At 46.6% G+C, this 17,171-nt stretch overlaps 1 protein-coding gene across 1 annotated transcript in view; it reads left to right on the top strand.

Moving 5' to 3' along the window:
• SMS (spermine synthase) overlaps positions 1-17,171 on the top strand; it is a 706,719-nt gene that overhangs the window by 617,328 nt on the left and 72,220 nt on the right. The window lies entirely within an intron of this gene.

The following is a 17,171-nucleotide window of genomic DNA, read 5'->3' as shown; positions in this document are numbered from 1 at the left end:
ACACCATACCAAAAACCGGGACTTCTGCTCACCCTACCTTTGAACTTTGAGGCCCGAAAATAGAGCCCCCTTTCGAGGCCCTCCACCCCCAAAAAACCTGGGGGGGGCTCAACCCCCCACAGCCCCCCTCCCACTTAAAGCCCTGGTTGTAGGTACAATGTTACTTGTTGTTTCAGATATCCGGATGCAATGACAGAAACGGGTCGGGCAGCACACTATGCTAAGCAAAGAATTTGAGCTTGTGTGTTTTTAAGCCACACCGTTCACATTGCATTGGCCACGCCCCTTTGAGGGACCCTCCAGTATTTCCCACTCAAAGCCCCGATTGTATGTTGTAACCTTAAATAAATATATATATATATATATATATATATATATATCTCCTGTCTGCACTCGTCTAGGGAAGCGTTGGTACTGTGGAAGGGAGACGCCTGCGATGGGGAAGCTGGCTCATGTTCATGATACAGTCCTGGATTTGGTCAGTGGGGCCCTGGAGACACAGGTTACCTTTATGAAAGGGAGACACGAAGACAGTCCCTGTGCCACGGTACCATCCACCCCCGCGGCAGAGAACCTGGGCCCTGGAGAGACAGACGTGTACGTTTTCACAGGAAGATATGGATATGGGTGCAGGTGTGCACTGAAACACTTTCGCTGGGCACACCAAACAATGCAGACAGATCTTGGCGTCTAATGGTCGTTATTAGTACATATTATGCTTTACACATGCCACTTTACAACAACAATATGCGACTTATTCCCGGCATAAAAGGAGAAATAGTTTCTGACGTTATTGTGGATTTGGATTTCTGCTCCACGCCATTGTCTTTTTTTTTTATTTGTATCACATGCGTCCCGAACTAGAACATGTAAACCTCAGGGTGCATAATCCGGAAAGTCGCTCGTTCTACGGTTTTAGGCATCATTTCCTCATTACTTCGCCTCAGATTTAAAAAGTTTGCTTCATTAAATGCAATCGGCCTTTGACCAACAGAGGGCGGTAGGGGATTGTAAAACGAAAGACTGCTAAAATAGTCGCCTATTTATTTAACCATGAATAAATCGGAAATGCTAGCTTCAACAAAGCTGGATCTAGACGACGTAATATATGTTATTGAAGGTTCGTAATATTACTGTTTCATAAAGCCAGTTATGGAAATTTATTTCAGTTGTTTTTGTGGTTTATGGGGGCTATTGTCTGCTGTATTAAGTATAACGTAGTTTCTGAGGGTTTCATAGCATACTGAAAATATTCCAAGTGCTGAAATTGTTCATATTCTGTGTTCAAGAGGTTGTTGGATTCCATTCCCCAAACCTGCTAGGGGTCACCTGTGTGTAATTATATTACCAACACGGGATGTGTACCTGAATGGACTAATTGTACGTTTTCCAGGGCGATAAATGCTTCTTAAGGCGTTTGTTGCTACGTGCTATATATAAGTAGCCCGTTCCGGACTCACAGGGCCTCGAATGGATTTCACAGATATGTCCGAAAGGAGATACCGGGACCGGGCTTACAATACTGGCCAATACCCCCCAGTATAATACCAGGAAGTGCATGTCCCTTTCACCCCTCGCCTCCCAGAATGGAGACTAATAATACATGGACCTGGTAATACCGAGTGCAATTGCGCATGTTTTTCTTCCGTCCACATGAAAGGCTTGTTTTCTTCTTTTTTTGGGGGGGAAATACAGTAAGCCGAAATCCTTTCATTTCAGCTGATAGCAGTGTTTCATGCTTACTCCTGTTAAAAGTAATAGAGTTGGGGGGTGGGCTCCTCACAGTTTAGGCTTCCTGGTCCGGTGTCTTCAGGGCCAGAATTATAAGATCCTATACATGAGGAACCGATGATTCCGGCCCTGGATCGCTCTAGAAAGTGTAGTTGCCCTGAATCTGCTCAGATAAGGGAACTTGTGCCCAGTTACAAGTAAGTGAGATGTGAGACGCAACCAGCTCACCCAAACACCAAGCAGATGTAATGACCACCAAGAAAAGAAGAAAAGAGCATTGCAAAACAGAAGCTGAATGGGTGTAGACTCCGAAGGCTCATTAAGCAGTTCCTGGTACCTTCACAGGCCATTGAAAGATCCCACAAAGGAGTCCATGCCTTGCTCCCAGTATGTGACGAAGCAAAACCCCCAAGGAGTCAACGCAAAATCAGAATCTGCCACACATGCCTGTCTGGCACAACGATGGGGTGAGGCTATAAGGATACATTATTACTCGTGAGGTTCTGTTGGTCAAGGAACTCTATTTAGTCCTCTGGTAGATGGATTCTTTCTTCGTTTAGTGAGAGTTCGAATCTTGGGGTATATAATGCTTAATCGACATTTTATCTGTGGTGCACCTTTGTTTTGTCTTCACAGTTTACTATCTAAGTGTAAAAAAAATTCAAATAAACAGCCAAAGCAGTCAGTAGGTGACTATGGGAAGAGCTTAATAACTGATAATTTGCTGGCATCATAGGCAATACTCACAACTACTATACAATAAAATTGATCATGCTTTTGTAAATAAGATGGAACTCTCGCTCCTGTACTCGCTGGATAGGTCAACTGATTTATTTATTATTATTAACCGTTCGATTAGTTAAAATCATTACAGTAAAAGGCTAAAATTAGAACCCCACCCACCCTTTCCACCCCCCTCCCGGTGCCTCCTGTGAGATTAAAAAACCCAGTTCCAACAGTCAATCTTGTGTTGCAGGGACCTTTTGGCTTTCTATCCGGGTTCTTAATTTTAATGCGGCAGGGTTCCAGAGAGAGCACTTGAGGTAGCGGGCGAGGTCTTCTTTGCCCATTGGTGTTTGCGGAAACAATTTGTTGGCGCGTTTATCAACTCTGATTTTGAGAGCTTATAGAAAGTAGTTTATACTCTAGCATCTAGACCCTGACCAATCTGGTAAATAAATGTTTGCCGCTCTTGCAAGGTGGTGTGTTTTTGTTTCCAATTAGCACCAATCTGGTGCCTCCTTGCAAGTTCTAATGCCAAGGGCTCTTAAAATGGGACGAAGCAGCCTCTGTCGTTGGTTGATGAGTTTTGGACAACAGCCCAGTAAATGAAGCCAAGATTCCTGTTTGTAGTTGCATAGGCGACATGAAATGGCTCCATCTGTTCGTGCCCATGCTGGATTGAAGTCCCAAATTCTTAGGGCCGTTCGCCTCATCAAAAGAATTTTCTTGTGGGCCTGGCCCCCTAATGCTTTCATTAGGTATGGTTGGACTTTTCCCAGGGTGTAAGATTCGTTCAGTGCCTTTGTATAGGTGTTGTATCGGAGTGCAGTTAGATCCTTTGCATAATAAATGAAGCGGACCTGCCATCTCATGGTGTTCAGCCAGGCCTTATGCGGGATTTCTGTTAGGGGCAGGCTGTTTCAATCTATGTTTAGGGTCTCTATTGCTTTACTCCGCTTTAACAATCTTCTTTGAAGATTGTTTCCAAATGATGTTTTAGAGAGTGCGGTGCTTTAAGGCCTCCAATATAATACTTTATTTGGTCTCCCTGGAGGGCCAGTTCCGGCCTGGCGAGCCCTAGTTCCAGCCATCGTCTCTTGTTCCTAGAATTCCTGGGTACTTGCAGTACGATCTTATGGGCTTTGACCGGCGCTTCAGCTATAAGTTTGTCTAAAGCTCCTGGAAATGCCAGGTGCCCGTAGTTGATGGCTGGAATTAATTTTGCCCTGAGGTCCTTCAGCATGGGTTCGGCTGTGGGGCTGGTCAGGCGTTGGCTTAGTCGTCTTATTGAAAAAACGACTGTTGATTTTAGCAGTTAGATGTTTTGTATGAGCTGCCAATGCTGCCCTCTCGTTTAGCCGAAATCCTAGATAGTTATAGGCTGCAGTGGTCCCAATTTGATGGTCTCCCATCTTCTATACCGCTTGTTTTTTGTGCCGGTATCTGCTAAATATCATTATCTTCATTTTACCTTGATTAACTGTCAGGTGATTTTCCTTGTTGTACTTCTCCAGCTCTGTAGGGGCTCTTTGGAGACCTACCCTTGTATGGTCCATCACTACAGGGTAATCTGTGTACTGTAGGATTGCCATTCTCGCCTTGCCCAGTCTCGGTGGAACTAGACTTGCCTCTTTCAGGGCTGCCCCCATATCTGCTGTATAGAGGTTGAATAGTAGGGGGTCCAGGACGCAACCCTGCTTCAATCCATTGTTGGTTTCAACTTTTGCTTATAGAGCTGTAGGGCTTATCTTGACTTGTACCCAGGTCTCCTCATGGAGGGATATGATGGCCATCAGTAGCTTAGGAGGTACCCCCAGGATGTCAATTTTCTCCAGAGTTTGCCCCTGGTGATTCTATCTAGAGCCGTGCTATAGTCAATGAAACAGAAGAACAACTGCGGGTGCCTGACTTTCACAGCATGCTTTGAGAGGTAGGCCAAGGCCATGATATCTGTTGATGCACTATTTTTCCTGAAGCCGGTCTGGTAGCATGGGAGTATGTAGTTGTTGTTAACCCAATCCTCTAGATCTCTCATTAGTAGTTTGGCAAAAGCTTTGGCTTATACATCCAGCAGGGCCACTAGCCTATAGTTTGCTGGGTCTGAGTGGTCGCCTGTCTTGTAAATAGGGAAGAGGATAGATCCTTTCCATGAGAGTGAAAATATTGCTGTTGCATATGAGAAGTTGTGTAGGGGGTGAGGACTGTGGAGAAGAGTGTTTGGGCTGTTTTAAAAACCATGGCTGGAATGCCGTTTGGGCCTGGCGCCCCGTCATTCCTCATTTTCCTAGCCTGTGCCCTCCAGCTTCATTTGTCCTGCTTCGTCTGGGTACTTGGGAAGATGATAGGCCAACTGTATATCTACCCATAAGTGGTACAGCTGATTTAGTCAATCCTATCCTTGAACATCCTGTCCCAAAATGTTTTTTCAAAGGGGAAGCTCTGGAACACAATCTGCCCGTTAGCTAGAACTCAAGCCAAGCCCACAGACAGAGCACAGTGGATCATCAAAATGTGCACAGTGCAGCCACCCTCATCTTTTCGTCCTTAACTTCCGAATTTTTATCAGTTCTTCCCTCCAGAGCAGTACTGTCCTGTGCACTCTAAAGGAAGTCATTATCACACCTTTGTTACAAAACACAAATATTGGCATACCAAAGCTGTCCAATTATAAGCCCATTGTGGGATTGCTTATTGCAGAAAGCAGCTACTATTCAGCTTGAGGAGCACCTACAAAAGCATCAGCTCTGGACATGGCTCTGTCATGCTTAAGTCCTGGCCTTGGAACTCAATTGGCCTCCTCAAGATGGTAGGTTCCAGATATAGGTGACGTTACCCTTCCTGGATCTCTTCCCTCACTTTGACTTCATGGACTATGAAGTGATTTTGCTGCTAGCTGAGGTGGGCTGGACAGCAGAATCCAGGCTTGCGTTGTTTCACTTGGTACTGTCAGAATCTTCCCAGGCAGGGAACGGAGATGTGGTGTCCCATAAGGCTTGTCCCTCTCACCAGTATTGTTTAACGTGTACATCCGGCATACTAAATTTGATCAGACAACCAGAAATGATGTTTATTTTATGCAGACAACACACAGCTCCTGACCAAAGTAAATGGAGAAGGTTATTAAAATCCCAAAGAGTGTCTAGCTTAGATCGGATATTGGATGAACTCCACCTGGCTTCAGCTAGATGGGGCCAAAATGGAGTTTATATGTTTTTTTACCTCAAAAGCGAGTTATCTCACTCCGGGTTCTGGTGGCACATACCTCATCTACATGGCCCAGCACTGTTATGTTATATGTTATAAGGATATTTATTGCGCGCACAATTACTCAAGAGTATCCTGGCGCGAAACATAACCACAGAGAAATCGAGAGCTGAACAGCCGAACAAGCAATTTTAATAGGCTATGTTAAAAAGATGGGTCTTAAGGAGCTTCTTAAAGCAACCAAGGTCTCTGGTGTCCCTGAGAGTGAAAGGGAGGGAGTTCCAGAGGGCAGCGGCTTTGACCGAAAAGGATTGACCGCCCAGTCTGGTTCGCCGGAAGCGGGGAACTACCATCCTTCGTTGGGAAGCCGACCTTAGGTGGCGGCTTGGGACATGAAAAGTCACTCTTTTCCTGAGGTAGGCAGGACCAGTATCATGCAGGGCACGATGCGTGAGTACCAGGGCCTTGAATTGGACTCTTTGGGCCACCGGCAGCCACTGAAGTGTAGCCAATTGATGTCTTATGCTGTTTCGTCTAGAGATACCCAGCAGGAGTCTTGCGGCAGCATTCTGGATAAGCTGAAGTTTATTAACCAGAAAGGAAGGGGAACCCAGATACAAAGCGTTGGCATAGTCCAGGCGGGACAATATAAGGGCCCTAGCGACCGTTTCTTTAGCTGGCTGGGGTAAGAGAGGAAAGAATCTACTCAGAGATCTGAGGGTCCCGAAGCAGGCACCCGTCAATCGCTTGATCTGCTCTGCGAACCTCAGATCTGCGTTAAACCATATGCCCAAGTTCTTAGCTGGGCCAACTTCAGAAAGGGGACGGGGAAAATCAGGTGGCCAAATTAATTCAGTGAATTGGCTTGGAAATTGACCGTATAGTAAAATCTCTGATTTTCCCTCATTGCATTTGAGTTTTGCATGAGCTAACCAGGTGAAAACGGCTGCCAGGCATTTTTGTGCGACATCAGTTTCTAATGTCGAGTTGCCCCATGTAAACAGGAGCTGGGTGTCATCGGCGTAGGCCATAATTTTTGCACCCAGCTCCTCGGCCAGGTAGATCAGCGGGGTCATGTAGATGTTAAAAAGAAGTGGGCTCAAAGTAGAGCCCTGTGGGACCCCGGTCTGAACAAGCCTGGCCGAGGAGGAGTACGGGGGCATCCAGACTTGCTGATAGCGGGAGTCCAGGAAGGATTCCAGCCAGGACCACACAGCCCCAGTGATGCCTATCTCAATGAGGCGGGCCAGGAGGAGTCGGTGAGGAACCGTATCAAAGGCGGCAGAGAGGTCCAATAAAATTAGCGCCGCTCTGCCACCCTTGTCCGTGCACTCCCTAATGGCTTCCACCACCTCCACCAAAGCTGTCTCAGTGCTGAAGGATGACCTAAAGCCCGACTGGGCTGGATGTAGCGCACCAGACTCCTCCACAAAGGCGTTCAGCTGCCGAAAGACAACCTTTTCGCAGACCTTCGCCAGTGCAGGGAGCAGGGAGATGGGGCGGTAGTTGGCTGCAGTGGCGGGGTCTGCCGAAGGTTTCTTCAGGAGAGGCAGGAGTTTGGCTTGCTTCCACTGCTTAGGTACCACTGCTGATTGTAAAGACCAATTGATCAGAGTAGTGACCTCAGAACCTACACAGTCTGCTACTCCCGCCAGAACTCTTGCAGGGCAAGGATCCGAGGGGGAGCCTGATTTTAAAGATTTTAGAAGCGTTAGGATGTCCAATTGATCCACCATAGTGAATTTGGTAAGGCAGCTACTAGCAGGGGTGCCAGGAGCCAGCTCAGGGGGGTGTGAGGCAGCAGTGCTCATAGCTAATCCCTCCTCAATAAGCCTGATTTTGTTGATAAAGAAGGAAGAGAGCTCCTCACACCATTCGGCAGAAACCGGGATCTTTTTATGCTCCGCCATAGGTGAAAGAAAACTTTGAACTATGGCAAACATTTCCTTATCATTGTTATCTGCTTTTAGGATCCTAGCCGCAAAATAAGCACCTTTCGCAGTCTTGACTGCTGTGTAGTACTCTCTTTGGGCTACACGAAGGTCTGCTTTAGTTTGCGGGGAGTATGCAACCCGCCAGAGTCGTTCAAATTTTTTACACGACCTTTTTAGTTCTTTTAATGCTGGCGTGTACCAGGGTTGGGAAGGTAGCCCGCGTTGGGAAGTGTTCCGAGCCGGTTTGGAAGCAGTCTCAACCCCCCGACTGACCCAACTGTTGAAAAGATCCACTTGGCTCTCTAGGTTGGTGGACCGGTCAATTTGGGAGTGCGTGAGGGCTTCCACCAGTCCAGGAATATTAATTTTTCGTGCTAAAGGGCCTGACTGGGTAGGAAGGTGGCGAGATGACAGTGTCACAAACCAAGAGAAAATAATCACAGCATGGTCGGACCAGGTAACAGGCTGGGGATCTTTGAGAACCAAAGCAAAGTTGGAACAAACCAAGTCTAACACATGTCCCAGTGAGTGCGTCGGCTTAGAGACCCACTGAGTTAGGTGCGTTATGGCCAACAGGTCTTGCAGACCCAATGTGTCCGAGGAACTAATGGAGTCTAAATGAATGTTAAAATCTCCTAAAAGGAGAAACTTAGGGAACCGTAATGCACGGTCCGTTAAGGTGTCTCCCAAGGAGATCAGGAAGGAGCCGATCGGCCCCGGCGGTCTGTAGATCAAGGTCCCTCCCAGAGTAAAATGGGGAGAGAGAGTAAAGGAGAAATCAAGGGCTTCACCATCCAGCACACTCAACGATTTATCACAGGAGAAAGCCCATGTTTCTCTAAATATAACAGCAGTGCCGCCCCCTCTACCTGAGGAGCGATCAGCTCTAGCCAGGCGATATCCACTTGGGACTGCTAGCGCAACCACAGGGGCACATGAATCGCTTAGCCACGTTTCTGTGATGAACAGAATGTCTAGGATATTGTCTGTAATGAGCTCGAATACATTCTCTGCATGCTTCACCATAGAACGGGCATTTATGAGAGCTGCCTTGATAGGATGCTCACTCTGGTTCTTGGGAGAAGAATGAGATAGGCATGAGGGAGGTGGAAATTACAGACCTTGCAGTCCCATATAGTGTCGGAGCTCAGCGAACACCTCTGCAGATCCACATGAGAGCCAGGGTTCAAGGAGATCAGGGTGTCGCGACTATAAGACAGGGGACTCAAGATGTCTAAGGGAGAAAGGGCAGCCGGACCGGCACTAGGCACGGTCCAGGCGCGGACAGGCGCAGACGGGCTTGACTTATGCGCGACTTCGGCGCGCATTCGGCGCGCCCGCTGCGCCCCCACCAGCACATGCCGATAAATAGAAAAAATAAGGGTAGCGGGAGGCGCGGTCACCTGTCTCCGCCCTCCGGCTTGCTGTAATGACCCTGATTGGTCCGCCTACCTCCCCATGAGCTCTCCACTCAATCGGCACCCAGCCGTGGTGGACCAAAGCTCGGGATTCGGCGACCAGAGTAACTGATGAATCAGAGGAGCAGCCTAACTCGCTGACTTCCTCGTGAATATGAGCCAGTAAGCAGCGCGAGACAAGAAACACAATGATAGTCTAAAAATAGGAGGAGCAGCCTAACTCGCTGTCGTCCTCTGTGCAAGGAATACAATTGTGCAAACAAGCAATGGCAGGTTAAAAATCTTGTCACGCTACAAACATAATCAGGTTGTTTTAAAATGATACTGGAAAAAGCTTACGCTCGTACAGTGGCAGCAGCGACTTCAGAGTGGTAGCACTATTCCAGGTAAGAAATTTGACAGTAAAATTACGCAACAAACTGAAAAAGAAAATCAGGTTAGGGAAGTGGTACATACCATTTTCTTCCAGGCATCTCTTCTGTAGAAGATCTTTCATGTTATCCGCCTTCAACATTGGTCAATTGAGGTCAGCATTCTAGTCAATTTAAGGCCAGTTTATGCAAAATTCATCTAAGGGCCTGATTACGAGTTTAGGTGTTTGTATCACTTATGATAAACAATGATACCCCATGGTATGTTATTTATAGTATGTGATAAATAACACCTTTTACAAATTTATAGGGAATAACATGCAAATTTTGTTGTTTAACCTCATAAGTGCTGCGCCTATTCCAACGGCCGACGGCACCACTACCTCGGGAGTGCTGCCGTCGGCCGTTGGACGTTCCAGCTGCACCTGCGCAATGGAACGTTCAGCACTGGAGCTGGACGTTCCATAGCAGCTAAGGTGTTAACACACCAAAATTTGCATGGTACGATCAATACCATACTATTTTTAATTTAACAACAGGTGAGGTATTTAATGCATGTATAATTAGCGGATGTGTTAGCTAAAGCCAAACTCATAATTCCGACCCGTACGTAGTCGAGGTTTTAAGCACAGGTCTGAATTAACTGACCCACTCGTAATCAGGCCCTACTTAGGGATCCCGGCGTATTTATTCCTCAAATTATAAGTGAGCCAAAATGCAGGAGTCATGTTTGCCCTAGGTGTCCCCAAGTTTTCCTATCTCCTTGGCACGCTAATCCCAACATTGCCTCGTAGTAATGAAAGGAGCCTCAGGCGTTTAATACATCTTACTCTGTTAAATCTCCATACAGAATGCCCAACTTTTTTTCCCAACCTCCCACCAATTCTCTGACAATCTAAAGACAGCACTCTGAGTAGTGCGGACGGGCAAACAAGGAAGGGGGTCTGGGAAAAGTGATGGACAGCAAGGATCCAAAAAGCAATAGGGCACATAGTTACATATACAATTTGTTCAACAGTGTTATATAGTATGAGCACAACAATGTTTCATCTTCTCTCTCTGTTAGAAGAAGTTAATTTAACCAATAATCTTTTATACTGATGTTTATACATTACGTGAGGAACGACAGTCAAATCTGTCATTGTGTTCTACCAGAACACTGAGGGCCTGATTTAGATCTTTGCGGTACTCCTGTCGTCCATCTGTGGCACCGGTTACAAGTTTTCTGTCGAGCTGACAGAATCTCGTCTACTGTATTTAGATGTGGGCTGGTTGATCCAGCATCCACGCGAACAGACTGTTTTCTGTCGCATAGGTGGCTCACTTCCTTCAACGCAGTGGACTCATCTGATGGCTAATAGTACTCCATCACCGTCAGGGCGATGGGTTTGCGCCAAGCCTATTTAGATTTCACAGTTGTACTGGCGTTGCCCTAGCAGCTGAATCGTGATGGAGTGAGTCCTTTGCGGGATGTATTCAACATTCTACTATTCCTGTGTCTTTTGAATGGATGCTAGCATCACACACCTGATGTGTTTTTGCTCATTGCTGTCACCTGCACACCTCCAAGTGTCACCCGGAGGCCCAGAGGACTGGTGGTGGTTCTCCCAGCCCTTTTTACCACTATATCCCTGGGAGGAGAATGTCCTATAAATCCTACAACCTGAAGGTCTGACAGGAATCCCTGGTGGTGTGGAGAATGGTAAGTAATACTTTTTAATGTGTCTGTAAACATCCATGTAGTTTATGCTTTTAAATTAGCTGTTGCAAATGGGTTTTGCCCTTTTTTAACATATAGTATAACAGCCTTCTCACTCCCACCCCAGTCACTCTCACTTATTTGCAGGCACCCACCCCTGCAGACATAAGCATCACAAACACCCTCCACACACACAACATATATACACTGTTGAAACTACACCCACAACCACCGCCACAATAACACACTCATTAAAACCAACACATTTACACAAAAGCACATCTACACACAAAACAACACCAACTAATAGCAAACAATCACACTCACCAGAATATCAAACACAAGCCTGAAAACACACATCCAAACCAACACAAGCACCAAACCCACATGCAACTACCAAACATAGACACAAGCACATCACCTACTCCAGCACCCTCTACCTCCAAAAGTCACTCCCACCCTTACTCCTTTTAAAAAATATATATTTTTGTAAATGTATTAAAGTACATGAGAGAATTATTGCAATCATTTTTGCATATTTTTAATTTTACACTTGAAATTTGGTTTTAAGGGTTAATACAAGTGGGTTTATTTTAACTCAATAAGTGAAAAATGAACACATATGCATTACACATAAGATAAAAATTGCATTTAAGAGCAATTTAAAAATGCATGAGTCCAGAGCAGATGTAAACAGACAATTCATAAGAAAACAAGTACAAAAGTAGTTTACCTTTGATTCCGGCGACAATTGAGTTGGTTTGCTTTGTGGTCAAGTAGCAGCAGCAAAGGAAGGATTCGGACTATCGGGTTCATGACGGAAACAGAAGTGGGAAACAGAAAAAAGGTATGTTTCTACCTCATATCCCTTCGATTCCATCAGCTCAGGGTTGAAAGTTTACCCACCACAGTTTCCTCGACAAAAAGGCACCTTGTGATTAACCCGGTGATAATATTGGCGGGTCTTCCTCTGGCAGCCACTTTTGCCTTGACGCTGTCAATGCAGGAGGAAAAGTCTAGCGAAGACGATGGCACTCGGACCGGCTATCGTCCATAGACCCCCGGCATCAGAATTTAGCAGGCAGATCACCTAGTAGGCGGGTGGAGAAACTGTTGGAAACGTGACGACTGGACCAGATCCGCCAAGATTTAAATCAGGCCCTGAGCAAAGTTCTGGCAAGTTGATGAGACAGTATCGTAAAAGGTGATATAATGGCTGTATCCATATTGAGATCTGTATAGGTATATTAAATCCCATCTTATAGGCACCTTACATCTGACACCGGAAGATGACAAAAACGATCAAAACCCATCTTTTTCCCACCCCGTAGATCCCTCTCTCGTTCACAGTAGATTGTGTTATGGTTCTAGCGCCGGGACGCCCCGTCGCTGGGGCAGCTGTTGCGCTCTACAAAACGTATAACATAACGTATAACATAACACACAGGTGACCCTTTATGAGGAAATACTTGCACAAAACATGCCACCAGTGCTGATTTTCAAGCATTAGAGCGAAATCAGAAGTCTTAAATGGTCTCATGTGTTTGTTTATTACCACCCTCCCTCTGTTTTTTTTTGTTGTTGCAATTTTCTATAGCGCAAAATTAACACAAAGGTATCGGAGCACTTACGGCTCTCTGGTCACTCCTCAAGCCTAATATAAACGCAGGGCCTTTGGTCTCCAGGGTTGCCAGAGGCTGTCTCGCACAATTTGGTGATATATTGCCCGGTTGTGTGAGGAAAAAGCAAGTTGGGCGGTTAACCAAAATTTGGCACAGAATCCACCCAGTGTGTAGCGGATCCAGAAAATTGTGTAGCACAACCGAGCACCAGCACAGGATTGCCTCACCACACCCCTTATCCAAATTTAGGTGTGTGCCTGCCTACAGTATCACCTGCAGGGCCATTAATCTTTTGATGCGCTGGAAATTCCTACATATGAGGGTCCTACATTGACCTCTGACATGCCCCCATAGCCCTGCTGAGCTGCCTCTTGGTTCCTTTGACCCAATCGTGGTCAGAACTGTGCGTCACTGCATGGACGTGTCAAAACTTTTCCAGCCCCACCCCATACCTTGTTGCCCTTTATTTGTGGGGGCTCACCTCCTTCTTTCTCCTTTTAACCTGCATTGCGACCACCACTAGACCACTTGATTAAGGAAGGGCGCCTCCCTGACGCCTGAAGCCACGTGTGCTCTTGGTGCACGGACCTGCCGCCCAGCAGTTAGCTGTTCGTCGCTGGCCTGAGGTGCCGGGTTTTTAGGAACCCGGTGGTGCCAGGGGATAACACCCGAAGACCTCTGAGTTCTCCCTGTTCCGGACCACAGAAACACAGAGTCTTCTAGGTGAAGTCAGAGATCGAGTTTTATTGGCTGCAACCAAGTAACAAGTGTCCTAGAAGTACAACAGCACGGGATGTAAGTTCTCAGGAGACTGTTCGTTTTTACAGAACTAGCCTTCTCCTTTTATACAAAATATTACACTTCAGGCAAGAATTCTTTGTTTTATGATGCAACCATATACATATTTGTACAACAAAGAGTAAGCAAAGTCATGACGGCCAGCCTACAATTTCGTATGTCCAGTTCGTGATAGATTACCCAGCTCGACCCAGAACTACCATCAGATATCGATGAAAACCCCAATAAAATCGGGCACCTCCTCATCGTAAAACCGGCCATAAACAAGAAACATGGACAGGTGTATGTGTGTGGATAACATGGTTTGTATGTAGTGAATGGTTTATGGCATGTTGTGCCTTGATGCTATCTTACTTGGCCACTGGGCGAGGGACTGCCCGAACAGGTTTGGCTGGAGGCAGTGGGGTCAGCTCGGCCAGGTCATGGGGAAGTCAGCTAAGGTGGACGTGTCCTTTCAGATCAAACTCGGCCTTAATCAATTGACTATATGAGGGCAAGCCACAAGATGGATGCCGTTCACAAAATGGAGTCCGAGGGTTCGGGACGGAAACCATGATTTAAGGGTGATAGCATCACTCAATCACGACGCAAATGCATAGGGATAATGTCCTAGTCATTACCGGTCTGTAGACACCAAATTCGTCAGGGTACAATGATATTTTGCGACACGAGTGTTGGGCCTCGGTACCATATTATAGCAGGGTCCAGAATTTCAGAACCACAGGCCCAGCCCTTTCCCATTCAACAACATCTGTTTGAAAGGGAGGGTGTACTTTTGTTTTACTTTCTGCACCACAACGGCCAGTTTAAGAATTGCTGCTCTTATCTCACTTCAGCAGGTGTTGGAGGTTGAGTGGACACTGTCAGTAGCACGAGTACTCGTTATTTGAAGCTGCACTGTGTCCTCGCTGTTAATGTAAAGCGACCAAAAGATCTCTGGGTCGAGTTTCCTTTATATATAAAAAAAAATGCTCTCTGAAACCACAACATTCCAATTATCCCCTCAAGTTATTGCCCGTTTAATAAAGAGCTTTGTTTGGCTAGAACGTAGGGAAGTAATTCACTCCTCACAATCTTGGCAGCTCTCAGAATTGGAAGCGTTTGCACACAGGTGCATTGTTGTTGTTCCCATCTCCCTTTGCCACCGAGCAGTATTTTGAGGCCTCTTAGTTTTCAGTTATTGCGTCCAGATATTAGAGGTGGAGGGACTCAGGCCTGGAGCCTGGGCTCGAGGTCCTATTGGAACCTCAGGTCTATAAAAGCTTCTTTTTGCCGCCCCTTCTACACAAAGTGTGGAGTTACGGCCAGAGCTGCCAACTTTTGTTGGGGAACGGGGCTCGAGCCTCTTCATCGGCTCACCATTCGATGGTTTTGGGCAAATCAGTTAATTTAAGTTATGTTCCACAACAGCTCAACTGCTCTTCAATATGTAAAAACATTGACAAAGTCAAGAGAATTTGCATAGGTGAAACCTATTGGCTTTGCCAGTGCTCATTTTGGCTGTTTCTGGGCCTGTTTTGTGATATTGTGGGCCTGTTTTTACTGTTGATTTCTCTGATAGTACAATAAACATTGCCTGCAGCAAGCTTAAATCCATGTAGCATTCCTTGTAAAACACATATTCACTTTGGCTTTCCAAGTTCAAAACTTCCACAACTTGCAAACACGAGCTACTTTTTCCCAGTTTTCTAATTCATTAATGGAGGCCACTTTTAGTTTGGTGCCCGGGCCTATTTCCTGCCCCCCATGGACTCTTGACCATGAAACTCAGCCTGTCTCCCACTTCCTACTAAGTTGCATTGAATAGATCAGTATTCGTGCCTCAATGGAGGCATGGCTGTTTTCCATGCTGCTGCATATGTACACGTACACAGGGGCGGTTCCTCTTTGGGGGCGTTGGGGCGTCGCCCCCCTAAATTGTAGACCCCAGCACCTATTTGTGGCCGCTCTCCCCAGTATTAAACTTAAAACTCGAGCAATTATTTTTTTTCTTGCCCACAGCGTCAGCTTTTTTTCAGCTGCGGGCCAGTTGTTAAGTGCTTAATGAAGGTGGGAGGGGCTAAAAAAAACTTCACGTTTGCACTGTTGCTCCATTGCTCCAGTCACGGACTCTTCAAAGTGGTAGTGAGCATGTCTGGTCGGGCGACACCCTTTTTGCGCCCAGCCCGACTTGCACAGGAGCTGCCTCTCTCACATACTCAACAGTGAGCCAGGGGGAGTCACAGCTGAAACCCCCGGTCTCCTAATGAGCGCTAATGTCGCCTGCCCATTCCAATCCCAACACCGCTTTCATGCTGTATGTTGATAACAAAGCAAAGAGCAGTGTCTGGATTGGTGCGAGTACCATGCCTCTGATGGTGACTTGAGGCAGCCGCAGGGTGGGGTGGGTGGGTGTCAACCCGTTCTTTCTCCAGCCTGTTTCGAAGCAGGGGCCCCTGCTCTGTCAGAAAAGCTGCTGGCGCTGTCCAGCGTTTCCGACCGGTCGGCCTAAATTCCGCCAGAAAACCAGGTAAGAGTCGACTCTTTCCCTAGAGTAGGGCCGGGAAGGGCGGTTTGCAGAGAGGCGCTAAAACCTCTTCTTGGCCTCTGTATTAGAAGCGTCCAACCGCAAAACCTCCCGATTGCAAACACGGACGCTGTCTCTCTAAAACTGGAGCCAGGGATAACTCCAGGTGAAATTATTAGCAGGGACAAAATAGCAAGGCCTTTCGGTGCCAACGTTCGGAAAACCCTTACCCCACATTTAGAAAGAACGATTTTATGATTCGACACTGCTGAGATTTCTAAATTCCAGCCAGCGGGTTTGGGTGGAGCCGAGTCTGTGTGTGCGCAAAATGCAATTTGCGTCTCGTTTAGTTGCCAAATAAAGTGCATAATCGCAATCCACTTTGGATAGATACAGCATGGTCCGGTCCGTGTGTCTGACGCAGCTCCTTTATGGCATTTTTAAAATATATTTTGTTTGCGTGCACCTGAGCTTTCTGCCAAGTCAACCACCTTCCCACCCTTCAAGGTCAGCAGGACAGAGAGAAGGGGTAGAGGTAGCAGAAGATGAGGGTAAGGACTGGATGCCTCTTCCTGTGGTGCACCTGGATGGGGGCGACCTTGGAGGCTGAGGGAGAACACACGCTTGTGTGTTGTACTGTTTGGCACACAGAGAAACCCACCAGTGTGCATTATCTGCCTGTAATGTGTGCAAACAGCTATTTTAAAATCTGTATGTAATGTTTTGTGGTATGGCAAAAGTGATTTATTTCAAGATAAGTTAATTTATTTACACAACAAGAGTTGTTTAGCCTGTTTCCAATCATCTAATTGTGGCAGCTGAGAGCGCTGAGATAAAACTATTTGCCCAGGATCACATATCTTGCTCAAGAGAGGAAGCCATGATTAGCATCAAGGTTTCCTTGAACTTCTGTGGGCACTTTCACTAGAACTAGGCCACATATCTCCATTATGTGCTGTGCGTGTAATGTGTGCACAGCCCATTTCTGCAGCTGGCACATGTGGCACCCGTATATGCCCTGGTACCTGGCCATTATTGTCATGCGCATTGCACACCGATCACTGGCAGCCGGGTGTGCATCTATGGTGCTTCTAAAAAAAAAAGAGGGCTCTACACACAGCTGCCAAGGGAGCCCGGGACACCTCAGACAAGTCTGGCACTTTAA

The sequence above is a fragment of the Lissotriton vulgaris genome, chromosome 8 (genome assembly GCF_964263255.1).
Source record: "Lissotriton vulgaris chromosome 8, aLisVul1.2, whole genome shotgun sequence".
In the NCBI taxonomy this organism is placed as follows: Eukaryota; Metazoa; Chordata; class Amphibia; order Caudata; family Salamandridae; genus Lissotriton; species Lissotriton vulgaris.
The sequence above is the reverse complement of the archived record's forward strand: the minus strand, read 5'-3'. Positions and strand labels throughout refer to the sequence as shown.